We start from the raw sequence: 16331 nt of genomic DNA, 5'->3' as shown, positions 1-16331 counted from the left end.
GGAGTTTGGTGATGGACAGGGAGGCCTGGCGTGCTGCGGTCCATGGGGTTGCAGAGAGTCAGACGACTGAGCGACTGAACTGAACTGAGAGGAGTGGTGGGGTTGGGAGCCTAGTTTCAAGGAATAGTCAAGGAAACTTGTCTGAGAACATGGTATTTCAGATGAAATAAAGATCTGGAGGAACGATTTCAGTAGAGGAACCATTAGTACAAAGGACCTGAGGAGGGAACAGTAAGCTATTTTCAGTCATTATAATCTAAGCATCAGGCAGTTCATCTTGTTGGTTCTTAAGCACTTGCTAGCTGGTATAAAGAAACATCCGGAAGGCACTGAAGTTGAAACAAGGGAAAGAAGAGGCGTCCTGCTGGAACATGTCAGGTGTGTCTCTTTTCCCTCACGTGGACGTTGTAAGGATGCTTGAGTGCTGCAGGCGGGCCCTGCTCTGTGGGGAGGCAGGGATCACCAGGAGCAGAAAAGACTCACTAAATCACCAAATACAAGCTGCACGTACTTAAAAGAGCTCTTATAAGAGCCTGCTGATCTCCATCTCATTGTTTCTCAAAATGTGGTCTGAAAACCACAAATTAGAATCACCTCGGCACTTGTCAGATACCCCTGGACATCAGATCGGGTCTTCCAAATCTGACTGTAGGGACTGGGGGTCAGGAATATGGATTGTACTAAGTGTACACACACACAGTGAATGCTGTCCACGCTAACACTGAGAACTGATGCTCTGTAGAATTCGCATTTCCCCAGTGTTTCAGCTCTTCACACAGTATGGCCTTCAACTTTTCCCTAGCACAGGCTCCGTCCTTTCTTTAAAGCAGGAAGAGGTTACAATGCCTCTGAGAGAAAAAGGGAAGATTAATGCATGGCCAAAACCCTGTGGAACATTAGGGGGGTTTAAAGAGATCTTTAATAGTCTTTGATAATTTGTGATTTTTTTTGAAAAAATCTATAATATATGAAGGAGCACTTTTCTCTCTGGATTTGAATAAACAAAGGACGTTAGGCTTTCTTCACAGGTGTAGTATTAGCTTTCCTGTGGATGGTGTAATTTTGTGGGCAACAGTGAGCTCTTTCTACATCTCACAGGATCTCACGGGCTTCCCTGGTGGCTCAGAGGGTAAAGCGTCTGCCTGCAATGCAGGAGACCTGGGTCCGATCTCTGGGCAGGGAAGATCCCCTGGAGAAGGAAATGGCAACCTACTCCAGTACTCTTGCCTGGAAAATCGCACGGACGGAGGAGCCTGGTGGGCTACAGTCCATGGGACTGCAAGGATTTGGACACGACTGAGCGACTTCACTTTCACTTTCTACACCTCAAGAGCATCGAGTTCTCACCTCATCCTGTTCTCAGGGACACAGTGGGAAGAAAGCTGCCTTAGTGAGATGTGGGCTCGGGGGATGCGACTTCAGATCCTGTAGCACAGCAGTGAGGACCCCGCGAATGCACGTGGGGTGGTGAAGAGAGCGGCCGTGTGCCTCACATCCGCTGGTATCTTTGCATTTGACTCAGAAAACCATGGCCAAGAGAGCAAGGGTGCCTCCGGACTCCATGCCCAGCTGGCCCCGACCTACCGTTAGAGACTGAGTTCGCTCCGTTCTTTAACTCGTCCCCCCACGGACAGGCAAACCCCGGTGGGGATAAACAAGCAGAGAAAGCAGGAGTGTGTGGCTGCCCAGTGTAGACCAGTACACTTAATGCTTGGTTTCTTTTCTAGTTTTAATCATCAAAAACCGTAAGCGAAAGCACATGAGCTCTGTCTCCCACAGATTTTTCTAGCAGGCTGTAATGCCAACAGCAGCAGCTGCTGCAGGGCTTACCGCAGCCTTTGAGAAGATGGCTGAGAAGCCAGGCAACCCTTGCTGAAAGGCGGTTCGACACTCTTCACCTGTTTCAACCAAAATGTCAGAGGCTTCATCAGGATGCGTTGTGTTTCCTTGGCTTACACTTGTCTCCTTATTTCAGTAAAATGCCTGCTAAAATCACAAAAGGAGAATCAGCCAAAGTATGTGTATTTGATCTTCATGGGAATTGTTGGGGCACAAGTTTAAGAATGGACAGTTAAGACAAATTATTCAGGAAGGCATACATGTTAGTCGCTCAGTCATGTCTGACTCTTTACGAGCTCAGAGACTGTAGCCCACCAGGCTCCTCTGTCCATGGAATTCTCCAGGCAAGAATACCAGAGTGGGTTGCCATTCTCTTCTCCAGGGGCCCTTCCCAACCCAGGATTGAACCCTGGTCTCCTGCATTGCAAGCACAAGTTTAAGAATGGACAATTAAGGCAAATTATTCATGAGGTCCACATGCCACGTGCATCTTTCCTTTGGGGATATACTTGTCATCATCATTTCCATGGAGGGTATTTGTTTGCAGACCTGTCCTGTCACCTCAGAGCTAAGATAGTGCTTCCTTTTAAACTGAGTCATCTTTGTCCTAAATATTGCATAGTCACACAGGTCTGCCATCTCCTGTTTCCTTGGGCCAGACAGGATGACAAAGCAGAGTAGGCGGCAGTGCCCAAGTCTCTGAACTCACTGCCATTGTGTGTGGTGGTCAGATGTGTTTGTTATATTGCAAGGAATTACCATAGTGGATGAGTTGCACAAAATTCTACCCAAGAAATTCTAAAATAAAGAGCTTGCAAATGGAGTGCCTGCTCCAGCTATGAAAAATGTGTTCCAAAAGCACGGAAGGAACATTTGCAACTTGAAACTTTTCATCAGAAATTGAGAGAACTCAAGGTCAGTTTAATATTAATTCTCTCCCAGCTCTTTCATCTGAGAGATATCAAGTTGCATTTGAATCTGGTAAAGAGATATGAATTTAGGTCAGTTTAGCCTTCAAAGGACAAATTTCTTGAGAAATATTCTGTATGCATCTATTTAGTTTTGAGTATCATTAGGTTATTGTAAAGTGAAAGTGACCAAAGCTTGCCTTTTTCATAGAAAGGGAAATTTGTTTCTGGTAAGTCGAAATTGCTTTTGAATAATTTATAGGGAACAGAGAATTCATCAGGTCTGATATCAGCAGCCGTGAGATTGCCTTCTTCTATAATGGGTGTGATGGGAGCTGGAAAGCTGCAGTTGGTTAGCATGAGAATTCCTATGTGGAACCTCATACAGGTTAAAGGCAGGCAACATTTAAGAAATGGAAAGCTGGAGTCAAAACTATGTAAAAGGAACCTTTGAAAAAAATAGCCTTACTGTGAATGATACTCTCTAGGCACCCCCCACCCTGACTCAATGCTGATATTGATTCCACCATAGTTGACAGTCAATAAGCAAAACCTCATCTCCTATCACCATCCTCTCCTCTTTTTCACTGGTGCAGACATGATAACAGGAGCAAGATCAAGTAGTAAAGCCAAATAAAATGAAAACAGATTTCTCCAAACAAAGTGAGATAAGACCTTCAATTGATAACTGCTCAGTTCAGTCAGTTCAGTCGCTCAGTCGTGTCCAACTCTGTGACCACCAGGCCTCCCTGTCCATCACCAACTCCCGGAGTTTACTCAAACTCATGTCCATCGAGTCGGTGATGCCATCCAACCATCTCACCCTCTGTTGTCCCCTTCTTCTTCCACCTTCAATCTTTCCCAGCATCAGGATCTTTTCAAATGAGTCAGTTCTTCGTATCACACGGCCAAAGTATTGGAGTTTCAGCTTCAACATCAGTCCTTCCAATGAATATTCAGGCCTGATTTCCCTTAGGATGGACTAGTTGGATCTCCTTGCAGTCCAAGGAACTCTCAAGAGTCTTCTCCAACACCACAGTTCAAAAGCATCAATACTTTGGTGCTCAGCTTTCCTTATAGTCCAAGTCTCACATCCATACATGACCACTGGAAAAACCATAGATTTGACTAGATCGACCTTTGTTGGCAAAGTAATGTCTCTGCTTTGTAATATGCTGTCTAGATTGGTCATAACTTTCCTTCCAAGGAGTAAGCGTCTTTTAATTTCATGACTGCAATCACCATCTGCAGTGATTTTGGAGCCCAGAAAAATAAAGTCAGCCACTGTTTCCACTGTTTCCCCATCTATTTGCCATGAAGTGATGGGACCAGATGCCATAATCTTAGTTTTCTGAATGTTGAGCTTTAAGCCAACTTTTTCAGTCTCCTTTTTCACTTTCATCAAGAGGCTTTTTAGTTCCTCTTCACTTTCTGCCATAAGGGTGGTGTTATCTGCATATCTGAGGTTATTGATATTTCTCCCGGCAATCTTGATTCCAGCTTGTGCTTCATCCAGCCCAGCATTTTGCATGATGTACTCTGCATGTAAGTTAAATAAGCAGGGTGACAATATACAGTCTTGAAGTACTCCTTTCACAATTTGGAACCAGTCTGTTGTTCCATGTCCAGTTCTAACTGTTGCTTCCTGACCTGCATACAGATTTCTCAGGAGGCAGGTAAGACAAGAGGCAGGTATTCCCATCTCGTTCAGAATTTTACACAGTTTATTGTAATCCACACAGTCAAAGGCTTTGGCATCATCAATAAAGCAGAAACAGATGTTTTTTTGGAACTCTCTTTTTCAGTGATCCAACGGATGTTGGCAATTTGATCTGTGATTCCTCTACCTTTTCTGAACCCAGCTTGAACATCTGGGAGTTCACGGTTCATGTCCTGTTGATAACTGATCAATTCCCTATTTCTTACACTGAGATATTAGAATTCTTTCGCTCACTCCTTAGACCTGCTGCTGAATCGCTCTACCTTGAATCTCATCATAAATTTTAAAATCTATCATCTTGGACTTCCCCAATATCACATGTTTAGTCTTGTTCTTTCATTTCAAATGATCTTATTAATCATCTTTTTGTGCGCAAAGGCTATAGATAATCATTCATCTAGAAACCAAGTTGAGTAAGACTAAGTTCCTAATCTCACAATGGGAGGTGATTGAACTTAGGCTTTTAGCATGACTAAGATTTCTGCCCATATAATGTGGGAAAGAAACTCTGAGATGGAAGCAACCGCCTGAGAAAAGGCTATACAGGGATACACTGAGATCCAACCAAGGAACCATAGTGGGGTTTGCCTGCAGAATGGCAACCCACTCCAGTACTCTTGCCTAGAAAACTCCATGGATGGAGGACCCCGGTGGGCTACAGTCCATGGGGCCGCAAAGAGTCGGACACGACTGAGCAGCTTCACTTTGACTTTGCATCGTGGGGTATGCGGAGAAGACTAACGGAGGCTTAGACTGTAAAGACAGACCAGAGCCGACACGAAGAAACTTTAAATTCACAGTGAAGAGCTACATACCCATGTGGGCGGCAATGAAGAACCAGAGTGGCTCTGACCCCAGAAGCATAACTGAAAGATAAACGAAGCTGCTCCTCAGGACTGTGGAGGGTGCCGGGAGAGCGGGCTGCAGGGTGAGCTAGGAAGCTCTGCACAGACAAAGGCAAGAGATAGGAGGCTGCCTTTGGCTGATGGCACTGAGAATCAGAGAAAGAAAATGGATGTCAAAGGTATTTTAGATATCCAACTGCTATTCCAAACTGTTACCCTAGACTGTTTTCACCAGTGTTATATCCTCTGGCCCACCAAGGACACCCTCCTTGACAGTTCCTTGACCAACTTCTCCAGCCCTTAGCTATGGAAGTTCTTAACCTGGAGTTCAAGGACTCCCAAAAATAATAACATTAAAAGGTTCTTGAACTTGGATGGAAAAAATGTTACATCTTTATGTTCACTAATTATTTCACTTTTTTTCTCCAACTGAAACTTAAATGTTTCTTTCTTTCCTCAATTATAAAATAGGGAACAAGCCACCATGAAATTAGCTATTCTGTCAACTTTTTGTCCTGTCAACATTTTAATGACAGAAATTACAGATATTTTGTGTCATAGTTATGGTTCATATACTAATATATAACTTATATTCATCACTATTTCAAAATTAGGTAGCAATTAGTCCAATTACCAGATCCTATTGTTTAACATGTTATTAAAAAAGCAGATGCTATCATATCATATATTTTTCTTTGATATTTTGATAATGGTATTTCAGTGTAATTAGTTTTCTTTGTAATCCTAAGTGTTTTGATTATGCACATAAAAATGTTATTCTAAAAAAAAAAAAAAAAATACACACGCTTATCCAGACTGCCAAATATAAAAAAGCTTTGCAGAGATCTAGGTCATCATTTGAGGTCCTGGCCTGACACAATTTCCTGACCATCTTCAAGGTCTTGCTCTGAACCCTTGAGAGGAAACATTCCATCTCTCACTCCTTCTAAACGTAGCCGTGCATTTGTTCAGCACCTACAGACAAGGGAAGCAGAGATGTCCCCTTACCCGCCCCCTCATTGCTGGTTTCAGTTCTTGCCCCCCACCACCATTCTATTTTCAGTTTTTCTTGTATGCTATGAACCTTCTTTTATATGCCTTCAGAATGCCAGTGCTTTCGTAACCAAGCATACTCTGTCTCCCTTTCGTCCTATTTGTCCCCCTGGAAAATTCTTTCTACACTAAATAACATGCTGCACTCTGCTGGATCTAGTCAGTTCGCTGTTCTGCATCCCAGAAGCCAACAGCTTTTCAAAGTGAATGCCAAGCTTCCATTGACTCACTTCTTAAGAAGAGAGAGCAGCGGGTGAGAGAGGAATTTCCCGCTGGGAAATAAACGCCATGTGAGGCCCCTCAGCAAGCCTGGGGACCATACAGTGGTGTGGGGAGGGCAGGAAAGAAACTGGCGACTAACAAAGAAATGGAGAGGGGTATTTTTAGGGGACAGGGAGTGCATCAAATGTGCATTTTGTCTGGGGTCGAGCCTGACTGCTCCCACTGAATGATCTCGTGTGTTGGGAGTCTTGGTACGTGTGCATAAATTGATAACCTCTGCTGTGTGACTTCTCAAGGGCACAGGCTTAGGCACACAACAGAAATGAAACCACAATAACTACTTTCTTTGTTGACATTGTGATTAAACCAGAATAACTTCAACAGATTTAGTTTTCATAGAAAGTTTTCATTTACCTCATTTCCTGAGACTGAGAGATGGCTCTGGTGATGGAAAATGCCACCCATTCTAGAGAATTCTGCGGGTCCTTTAGTATGGTTTTCTTTGCCTGGGTCCTTTTCTCCTTTGATATACACACCAAATGACTAAGGAAAACAATTCAGTGAAAATTATACACAGAATTTTCATCATATTCTCTCCCAGTATTGCAAGTAAATACTGAGATTTCAGTGGTTGTTTGGAAACTGAATAAAAATCGAGAAAACTAGGAATAGGAAGTTTGGCCAATAAGATTGGACCTACACATGCAAAGATGTCCAATATCACAAAATGTAGGTGTAGAGTTAAAATGACTTTTATAATGTGAAGAAGTAGTTGGTGGGTAGGAACTAGTACGTACTAAGAGAAGAGGAACCAGAGGTATGTTTGTGTGAAACTACAGATGTCAGGGGGTTAAGAGTGGGCCTTACACATTCAGAAAGTAAAACTAAAATGGAAAAGGCAAAAGCGCTCACTCCCTGACCACTGTGAAGTCTTTGTTTTAGTGAGGATAGGACCAGGGTTACCTTACCTGAGTCCTATGCCCAGGAAGACGCGAATAAAGAAGAGAACTATCACAGGAAAGGTCAACATGCATATAGCATTTTTAAAAGAGAATTTTAAAAAAGTACAAAGGACCTGACATGTTACAAGTGGAAAAAAGAAGACGGTGAGCATTAGGGTATGCAGACCAATACTGCTCCAAGGTGGATACAGAGCCCACGGTTTGCAGGCTCTCGGTTCCCTGACGGAGACTGAGCCCGGCCACGGCAGCAAAGGCCCAGAATCCTAACCACCAGGCCATCAGGGAACCCCCTTACAGGACAATGTATTAAGTTGTTCATAAGAAAGTTATTTTATAATTTAATGTTTTATCCTTTCTTCTGCAATTACATCCCTTCTAATTTTCTAGTATTAAATTGCCTTTCACTTTTTAAAATACAAATAATAAATGGAAGATTTTTCCTAAACACTCCTCTTCGGGAAATTTTGTTTTAAAAGAAGTGAAAAGTCTATCCAATCTCCCTAATTTATTTTAATTTTCTACTCTGAATAGTCAGTTCAGATTAGTGATCCATGAACTTGTTTATTACATAAACCTTTCAGAAAAATTTTAACACACATTCTCAGTGTATGGGATCTTTTTTATAAGCCACATTCATATGCTGCTCTGATAATATATTCATATTATTAAACTTACACAAAAATATAAATTTAAAAGATGAAAAATAAACAGTGAAATTTATTTTACTTGTTAAAGGTTCAAAAGACCCATTATGTTTCTCTCATCTTAAAATGTTGAGGCCACCTTATTTAATATACCTTATTATTTTTAAGTCTTGGTTTAACATTTGGTGAGACAGGAATCTGAAGGCCTAGCTCAGAATTCTGTTTATTTTCATTCATAATTTTAGTCACTGTCATAACTTTTATGTACACTTTACAAAGATAGAAGAGATTCAAATGGAAGAAGTGCCTTATTGTCTGTACTTCCTAAATCATGGTGCTCATTTTTCAACCCCATCCACCAATTATGCAAAAAGTTTTCCTTTAAATTTGGCTAGTAAATTTCCATCTTCCATGGTGTCAGTCACTCATCCATGCAAACTAACTGGGCAGTATTGCTTTTTACTAGTTTTAACAAATGAATTCACAACATCTTATTTGGAAGATTTTAAAATTCCAACTTCCTTAAATATGGAGACATGAGTTTTTACAGGTGAAACCCACTGTTTATGGCAACTAAATCATTAATGAGAGAAACATTCCTAAAATGCTTTTTTCATAGCATGAGTGTCTTTCAAAAGCATTTCCTTTCTCATCCATTATTAAAAAGTGACCTTTACCTTGAAGGGGCAAGCTAAGTTTGCTTATTATTTCAAATATCTGCTAGATAACACACTACTGGTGGCTCCTTGTCATCACAAGAAAGGTCAGCAAACCTGGCAAGTGAGGGCGTCTGGGGTTTTTATTTTAAGAAAGAAGACAATGTACAATTAATCTTAAATTTGACATGTTACCTTTCTGTGACACAACCAACAGACCTCTGTGTGGCACAGAAGATTTTTAAGATCACTGGCCCACAGCATTAGGAAATATTGTAGGAATTTTCCCAATAGAAGGTGATACAATTGCTGAATCTTTACACTGCAGTCTGCTGAGAGTGCATGCGCATGGAACTCACAGTCTCCCCTGGGGAAGTGAAGCCTGGGTGGAGGTTCCTCACCTGTAAGCACCTGAAATACAGGCTACATGAGGATGCCAGCGACCAGCTATGTATTCAATATTCATGAACCTTAGTTTATTTTATGTTTAGCTAAAGGTCTAAAAACAGAAGTTCTATTATATCCTTCTTGCATCTCAATCGCTGAGCTGTACATACCATAGAGACCAAGGTCTTAATCGACTTGGATAATGCGTTTCTCTAGTTTTCTAATTGACTGGGAAAGGCCAATAGATTAAATGGCAAAACTTACTATGTAACATTTCAGTTGTCTTTCTGAACATAGTGGGCTATCATACACTGTGCGCGCGCGCGCGTGCAAAGTCGCATCAGTGGTGTTCGACTCTTTGCGACCCTGTACACAGGGTGGTGTCCACAAATTCTTGAAATTTTCCAAGAACAAATTAAAAGTAAAAAAGACATAAAGCCTAGAAAGTAACTAAGCATAAATTAAAACAAAGAATTTTATTTTTAAGGAATATTATTAAAAATAAGTTCTGAAAAAAATGACTTTTCTCTACAGATGTTTTCTAAAATATTAAACTGCCCGAGATGTAAGGAACACTATATTACAGCATGGAGCTGGAGCCAGGCTTTCCTGCTGGTCCGTGAACACACAGCCCTTGGGCTCTTGTATCTGAGTTTTCACAAGAGGCAGCTAGGCACAGCCTTTTCTGGCTCACTAAGAATGTCATTCTCCCTACAATTAGAAGATGTATGTGATTTCCATCAGTACCACAACAGTCATGCTATCTTGTGATCATTACTCAAAAAGCCCAACCAACTGAAGTTAAATACAAACAAAAATGTAATTGAAGATTCCTGAGACTTATAAATAGTCTGACACAAGTACCCAAGGAATAAAATACTGAAAACCCTAGTTTTTGACAATTTGTTTTTTAGTTGTTTTTCACAAAATTGATGCATAAAATTAGAAGATTATAATAAAGAGCTATAAAAGCAAAAGCAAATGAAATTACCACAATTGGGCCATATAAAATTACCAGGAAATAACAAGTTGCCAGAATTTTTTTTAAATGTTTATATGTTTGCAAAGATACCTATTCTAATAGTTTGTGTTGATTAAACAACTAACATACATGTAATATATTCATTGTTAAGTGGTCAAATGTAAACAATACAGTCCATTCTTATTAGTCTCAGTACTTATGTTCTGTGAAGTCACTGCAAGCACTGAATTACTGAATACTACAGGGAAATCACACGGCCTCTGGTCATGTTTTCATCAATCATTCAATACATAACCTTAAAAAAAAATTAAAAAAATACATAACCTTGTTTTATGTGGGTTTCTGTTTAAATATTCTTATTTAATACATGTTGTTGATTCATTAAATATTGAATTCACAGCCTACAGCCCTATAGCTTATGCTTGAAAGAAACTTAACTAATACAGACACGGCCATGCCTCAGAGATATTATAGATTTGTTTCCCGACTACTACAATAAAGTGAGCATCCCAATAAAGTGAGTCACAAGAATTTTTTGGTATTTCAGAGCATATAAAAGTTATATTTACACTTTCATGTAGTCTATTAAGTGTCCAATAGCATCATGTCTAAAATAACTGCATACCTTAATTAGATTACTTTGTTGCTAAAAATTGCTAAACATCATCTAAACCTTTAGTGAGTCATAATCTTTTTGCTGGTGAAGGGTTTTGCCTGTTGATGGCTGCTGATTGATCGGGGTGGTGATTCCTGAAGGTTGGAGTGGCTCTGGCAATTTCTTAAAATAAGACAACAATGAAGTTTGCCATATCAACTGACTGTTTTCTTTCATGAATGATTTCTCTGTAGCATGCAATGCTGTTTGACATCATTTTACCCACAGTTAAACTCCTTTCATAATTGGAGTCAATCATCTCAAACTTTGCCACTACTTTACCAACTAAGTTTATGTAATATTCTAAATCCTTTGCTGTTTCAACCGTCTTGACCAGGAGTAGATTCCATCTCAAGAAACCATTTTCTTAGCCCATTCATAAGAAGCAACTCCACATCAGTGAAAGTTTTATCATGAGCTTGCAGCAATTCAGTCACATCTTCAAGCTCCACTTCTAATTCTAGTGTTTTTGTTGCTGTTATTTCCACCACCTCTGCAGTTACTTCCTCTACTGGAGTTTTGACCCCCTCAAAGTCATCTATGAGGGTTGGAATCAACTTTTTCTCAGCTTCTGCTAATGATATTTTGAATTCTTCCCATGAATCACAAGTGTTTTAAATAGGATTTGGAACAGTGAATCCTTTCTAGAAGATTTTCAGTTGACATTACCCAGATCCAACAGAGATATTATCTTTGCCAGGTAGAGACTTATGAAGTGCATTTCTTAAATAATAAGATTTGAACATCTAGATTATTCTTTGATTCATGGGCTGAAGAATGGATGTTGTGTTAGCAGGCGTAAAAGCAACATGAATCTCATCATACATCTCCATCAGCACTCTTGGGTAACCGGGTGCATTGTCAACAAGCAGTAAATACTCTGAAAGGAATCTTTCTTTCTGAATAAGAGGTCTCAACAGTGGGTTTAAAATATTAAATAAACTATATTGTCAATAGCTATGCTGTCATCCAGGCCTTGTTAGTCCACTTACAGCACATAGGCTGAGTAGACAGCAAAATTCTTAAGGGCTGTAGGATTTTCAGAATGGTCAATGAAAACTGACTTCAAGTCACCAGCTTCACTAGCCCCTAGCAAGAGAGTCAGTTTGTTTTCTGAACCTGGAAGCCAGATATTGACTCCTCCTCTCTAGCTATGAAAGTCCTAGATACATCTTTTTCCAATAGATGGCTGTTTCATCTACATTGAAAATCTGTTTTTTAGTGTGCATGAATGAATATCCATGCTCAGTTGTTTTAGTTTTGTCCAACTCTTTGCAACCCTATGGACTGTAGCCCTCCAGGCTCCTCTGTCCATGGGATTCTCCAGACAAGAATACTGGAGTGGTTGCCATGCCCTCCCCCAGGGGATCTTCCCCACCCAGGGACTGAACCTGGGTCTCCTGCATCTTCTGCATTGCAGGGGGATTCTTCACCCATTGAGCCACCTGGGAAGCCCCTCTTTAATGATCTTAGGTAGATATTCTAGATGACTTGCTGCAGCTTCTACATCACCACTTATTACTTTACCTTACACTTTTATGTTTTGGAGATGGCTTCTTTCCTTCAACCTCATGAACCCAACCCAGTGCACTGACCTCTCCTAGCTCCAGACTTTTCCTCAGCAGCTTCCTCACCTCTCTCAGCCTTCAGAGAATTAAAGAGGTAGGGCCTAGCTCTAGACTAGTCTTTGGCTTAAGGAAATCTTGTGTCTTGTTTGGACTTCTATTGAGACCACTAAAACGTTCTCTCTATTGGCATATGGCTATTTTGCTTTCTTATCATTTATGTATTCACTGCAGTAGCATTTTTTATTTCCTTTAAGAACTTTTCCTTTGTACCCACACCTTGGCTAACTGGCACAAGAAGCCTAGTTCTTGGCCTGTCTTGGCTTTCAACATGCCTACCTCATTAAGCTTAATAATTTCTAGCTTTGGACTTAAAGCGAGAGATGTGTGATCCTCCTTATTCTTGAATCCTTAGAAGCCATTGTCGGATTGTTAATTGGCCTAATTTCAAAATTGTTGTGTCTCAAGAAACAGGGAGGACCAAAGAGAGGGAGAGAGAAGAGGGAATGGGGAAAACAGCCGTTGGTGGAGCAGTCACAGCACACACAATATTTCTCCGTTAAGTCTGCCATCTTGTATCAGCATGGAGTCCTAAAAATTTACAATAGTAACATCAAGGATCTCTGATCATAGATCACCACAACAAATATAGTAATAATGAAAAAGTTGGAAATATTTTGAGAATTACCAAAATGTGAAACAGAGACAGAAAGTGAGCAAATGCTACTGGAAAATGCTGCCAATAGATCTGCTCACTGCAGGGTTGCCAGTTCAGTTCAGTTCAGTCGCTCAGTCGTATCTGACTCTGTGACCCCATGGACTGCAGCACGCCAGGCCTCCCTGTCTATCACCAACTCCCAGAGTTTACTCAAACTCATGTCCATTGAGTCAGTGAAGGCATCCAACCGTCTCATCCTCTGTCATCTCCTTCTCCTCCTGCCCTCAATCTTTCCGAGCATAAGGGTCTTTTCCAATGAGTCAGTTCTTTGCATCAGGTGGCCGAAGTACTGGAGTTTCAGCTTCAGCATCAGTCCTTCCAATGAATATTCAGGACTGATTTCCTTTACGATGGACTGGTTGGATCTCCTTGCTGTCCAAGGGACTCTCAACCACCCTAGCTGCCTATAAAGATATTTTACTTCCCATGGGTTTGGTCAATCCAAATCTTGGACTGGTGAGATTTAAATCACATTAGGAAATACCTTCTGATCCGTAAAGTATGCAGATGTCACTCACAGTGCTCTTGTGAACAAAAACATGCCCATGTCCTCATGCTTACCTCCCAGTCTGAGAGTGAAGGATGACTAACAGCAGCTTCTCCATGAAGTGGAGGGTGTACTGAGGCAGCAGTTAAAGGAATGGGAAATAGCATCAAGAAATGGAGCTCTCCAGGTAGGTTGGGATGAAATGGTAGATTTATTGAACAATGAAAGGTGTTTGGGCTTCTTTCTGAAAGGACTCACTGGAGACTTTAAGCAAGGGTATGACGTATTCATATTAACATTTTTTAACAGACTTGCCTTTTAAATATGGCAACATGAAGCGGTATCTGGAAAAGAAATTGTTAGCAGGAGAGCTTACGTTACTAAACTTCATTAACTTCCTGGTGGATAGGAAAAGCATAGCTTTCCAAAAACATTCCACTAGGGGGGCAGTTTATGAAGGGGTACACTGCTGGGTCTGGGGGCACTTTCTCTAATCCACTTGGGAGACCATTTCGTTCTTCAGCATTCTGCATCCTAGATGAAATGCTGCCCCCGAGAACTGCATCTCACCACTGACAAGTGTTTATTCTCCCCTGAAAACTCTGATTTACAAAATATTCAATATTGATGGGGAAAAAACCTGTTTCAGTGAAGCTAAGCTTGAGAACATTTGTGACAGGAAGAAATGATGATGAAAATATAGGCCAGGGACCCTATTGACCCTAATGACCCAATGCCCCTATTGACCAGGGGCATTTCTTTCAAGCTTCTTTCTCAAGTTTCCCTTAAATTAGAGGGAAACAAGGAAGCAAAAACACCTCAAAGAAGAAATTAGAGTAGAAGGTTTCTACTAATACTACTTTAGATCTCCCGTGTGGTCAACATTCACTTTACTTCCAGGCACTGTATTAGATACCTGGCACATCTTATGCCATTTACTCTTATAACAATGATATGAGATATGGAAGTTAAATTTCACCAAGACTAAGGCAGTTACTCAAGGATACATACACAATTACTAAGTGGCATCAGACTGTAATCTTCCCTGGGGTTGCAAAGAATCAGACACGACTGAGCAACTGAACTGAACTTGCAGCTCAGTCAGTGAAGAGTCTGCCTGCAATGCAGAGACCTGGGTTCGATCCCTGGGTCAGGAAGATCCCCTGGAGAAGGAAATGGAAACCCACTCCAGGATTCTTGCCTGAGAAATCCCATGGACAGAGGAGTCTGGCAGGCTACAATCCATGGGGTCACAAGAGTCAGACACAACTTAGTGACTAAACCACCACCACCATCAGAATGTAAGTTTAGCCCCCAGTCAAAGGTCTTTTGTATTGGCTACACTATTTGTAATATGCGGGTATGTACAGCAGCAAGGGTACCGAGTTTGGTAACGGTGTCAGACAAGCTGTATTCAGGTTCCACTCCACTACTTACGAGCCTTGTAAATTTAGACAAGTTATTTAACATGAGCTTCAGTTTCTTCTTCTGTTAAGTGGCACCCACAATGCTTGACACTCAGGGCATATTTGAGTATTAAGTAACAAAAGGTCTTAGCTCAAATACCAACAGCTGCATAATTAATGATAGATTTCTTCCTTAAAATAAAAAGTAGATTCCATAACTGGAAACTCTTCTGCTATATACCTGCAAAGTGAAAGTGAAAGTCATTCAGTCGTGTCCAACTCTTTGCAAGCCCATGGACTATATAGTGCATGGAATTCTCCAGGCCAGAATACTGGAGTGGGTAGCTGTTCCCTTCTCCAGAGGATCTTCCCAACCCAGGGATCGAACCCAGGTCTCCTGCAAATATTAGACAATTATGATGTTTGTAAATCACATACGAATGGAAAAGGCAACAGCATACACAAAGGGGAGAGAGATGCTTCACGCTGACCTTGCCCCTAGGGTTGTCATGCTTCTGTTTCAGTAAAAAGAGAGTCGTCGAACAACAGCTGTTTGTCAGGTGTCATGGTAGACACTGGTGATCCTGTTGATAAACAAAACAGAATGGTGCCTGCTCCCATTGAGCTTACATTGTGGCGAGAGAGATGATAAATACATAAATGGTCTTACTACCGAGTGTGATACGTAAAATTAAATTCTGGGGTATTAGTGACCAGGGTGAAGGCTCCTTTCAAAAAGATTTCCCAGGAGTGGTCTCCCAGAGGATGAGATCCAGAATAAAAGAACATACAGTTTTGTGAGAATCTGAAACAAGAACAATCTAGAAGCGCTGATTCATTGGAAAAGACCCTGATGCTGGGAAAGATTGAAGGCAGGAGGAAAAGGGGACAACAGAGGATCAGACGGTTGGATGGCATCACTGATTCAATGGACATGTATTTGAATAAGCTCTGGGAGTTGGTGATGGACAGGGAGACCTGGTGGGCTGCAGTCCATGGGGTTGCAGAGAATTGGACACGATCAAGTTGACTGAACTGAAACTGAACCAGAGAGAGCAACCACCACCAAGACCCTCAAAACAAAATGGCCCAAGGTTTTAAGAGGAGCAGGCACAGGCCAGGGTGACAGGAGCAGAGGGCCAGGAAAAGGCTGGTTGGAGAAATGGTTGGAGAAGCGGGCAGAGCCTTGCAAGCCTTGTACTGGAATGTGGGTTTTATTTGTCACAGGAAGTCATGGATGGATCTCAGCCAGCTGAGAGGCATGGTGCACAGGGTAGAATAA

General features: G+C 41.3%; 1 protein-coding gene and 1 long non-coding RNA gene across 2 annotated transcripts in view; one reads left to right on the top strand and one right to left on the bottom strand.

Annotated features, from left to right (window-relative positions):
• LOC122700667 overlaps positions 1-16331 on the top strand; it is an 89135-nt gene that overhangs the window by 38116 nt on the left and 34688 nt on the right. The window lies entirely within an intron of this gene.
• The window catches only part of LOC122700668, a 74150-nt gene continuing 63129 nt past the window's right edge, over positions 5311-16331 (bottom strand). The window contains exons 2-3 of the long non-coding RNA XR_006342858.1: positions 7002-7130; positions 5311-5458 (exon numbers count right to left, since the gene is read on the bottom strand). This is a non-coding gene — a long non-coding RNA (uncharacterized LOC122700668). The remainder of the gene's footprint in view (positions 5459-7001; positions 7131-16331) is intronic.

Source organism: Cervus elaphus, chromosome 9 (genome assembly GCF_910594005.1).
Source record: "Cervus elaphus chromosome 9, mCerEla1.1, whole genome shotgun sequence".
NCBI classification, from domain to species: domain Eukaryota; kingdom Metazoa; phylum Chordata; class Mammalia; order Artiodactyla; family Cervidae; genus Cervus; species Cervus elaphus.
Note: the sequence above shows the minus strand (reverse complement) of the source record. Positions and strands in the feature narration are given on the sequence as shown.